The following is a 2,170-nucleotide window of genomic DNA, read 5'->3' as shown; positions in this document are numbered from 1 at the left end:
GTGTCCAGATGCGGCTGCACGGGGTGCAGAGGACACCAGGGCCCGTCCACCAGCGACGGCCGGCCGCCCCGCGTGTCAGGCCGGGCGTGTGCGTGTGTGTCGGGGGCACACGGTCACCTCGAGGCTCTCGTGGAGAATTTCTTTCTCCAGGTTTTGTTTGGCTTATTTTTAATAAGGGTCAGAGTTCTGGGCTTCTGTGGGGCAGGGGGAAGGGTCACCTCAGATGGCCAGGCCAGGAGGTCCCCAGGGGACGGGTCACGGGGCCTGGGCTGCTGGAGCCAGAACCCTCCCTCCCATCTGGCACTGCTCCCGGCAGGCAGGGCCAGAGTCAGCAGGCGACAGGCTTCCCGCCTGCTCCCCAGGGTGTAGCCCCAGAGAGGACCACGGACTGAGGACCTCTCTCCCTGGGCAGGCAGCTGTCATCTTCGCGCTCTGGCCCCGGCCACGCTGGCCAAGAGAGGAGCAAGCAGAGCGGCCCAGGTCCCCGGGCTTTCTGCGTGGAGAGGGAGGCCTCTGTTTTGCACAGGGCCGGCTGAACAAGAGTCCCGCCGGCCAGCAGAACCAGGCAGTGTGCCCAGGGAGGGGACCAGGGGCCCTCCAAGCCTCCATGCCAACCCCCATAGACTAGTGCAGGCCAGCAGGGCATCCACAGCACCCAGGAGAGGGATTCCTTGCCGCCTCCTCTAGAGATGGAGAGGTGCCCTGCCCTGGAGGGGAAGCCTCTAGTGCCCAGAAGACTTTGGGTCCGCCACCAGGGACTTGGAGGAGGAAGCACAGACTGGGAGCAGGGACTGCGGTCAGGAGAAGCCTCACCTTGTCCAAGAGGTAGGCGAATCTCCCGAGAGCAGGCTTTGTACTGGACAGCCCTGCTGGATATGGGGACAAGGCAGTGCCCGCAGCTTGGGTTGAGATGGTTCATTGAGGGCAGTAGGAGAGCTCTTCCCATGGTGCCTGGCGCACACTAGATGCCAGAATATGGCAGCCACTCTCTGAACTGGAGGGGGTGACCACTCTGCCCTGTGTGACCCAGGATGGCTGCCTTGCGGCCAAGACCTGGGCTGGCTGCGGGCCAGGTGGGTTGACCTTGGTGCACGCTAAGGGAAGGAGTCTGACTGGGATCCGAAGCACAGCTGGTTGTGGACTCTGCCACCAACCCACTGTGTGACCTGAGGCAGGTCACCTACCCTGTGGGCCTCAGCCTTCCCATCTGGCAAGTGGGGAGAATGATGACCACCCTTGACTGCGCTGGCCAGTGCCAGTGCCAGGCCCCCCACTCAGCTCTGTTTATTTTTTTATCTAATTTGACCCTGAAAGCAACGCAGAGGGCAAATGACCATGATGATCCCAACTCCATGATGATCACGCCTAGACGGTGGCATGTCCTATCTGTCACCCCAGAGAAGAGCGCCAAGCTGTTTGTGTCACCTTCACTCCCCCACTTTGGGGCCTCAGACCACAGCCTTTCCTTTGTCCTCAGCCTTTCTGAGACTGGCAGAGACCAGCTCTTGGTGGGAGACGCCCTCAGGGGTCCTGGCAGCTCAGGACAGGTCTGCCATCCCCGTTTCTTCCTGCTGCTGACACTGAAGGGTTGGGGTCCTTAACACAGCGGCTGGACGCGTGGCATCCAGATGGTGCAGTTAATCGTGCTGGAAGCTGTAAATCAGCGTTATTGTCCCCGTGCCCCCCCACTCTGCTGTGCTTGTCACCTGGAGGAGGAGTCTGTGGGAGAAGCCCCTTCAGCCCTGCCCACCCGCCTCTGGCTTTGTTCCCACTCAGTAGCCCACAGGAGATGGCCCAGTGCAGGTACCCAGCACTGCCAGGCTGTGTGGCTTTGTCCAAGCCCTGGATTTCCTCGGCAGTCTCAGTTTCCTCCTCCGTGAAACAGGGCTGGCCATGGCACATGCTGTCCCAAGATGGGGCTGCTGTGTGTGGGCGCCCCACCTGGGCCTGGCCCCACCTGGGCCTGGCTCCAGGGGCCTCGGGCGGTGCTGGTTCTAAGCCTGACCTTGCTGGGTCTTCACGCAGCTGCTCAGTGAACCCTCCACTGCACACCGGAAGCTGAGGCTCAGAGGAGAGAAGGAAGTTGCCCAAGGCCACACAGCCCCTGGCCAAGGAGCTGGGATTAACCCTGCTGTAAACCCGGGTCCCTGGCCTCCCCCCCCCCCCAGGA

This window comes from Marmota marmota, unplaced genomic scaffold (genome assembly GCF_001458135.2).
Source record: "Marmota marmota marmota unplaced genomic scaffold, marMar, whole genome shotgun sequence".
NCBI lineage: Eukaryota > Metazoa > Chordata > Mammalia > Rodentia > Sciuridae > Marmota > Marmota marmota.
The sequence above is the reverse complement of the archived record's forward strand: the minus strand, read 5'-3'. Positions refer to the sequence as shown.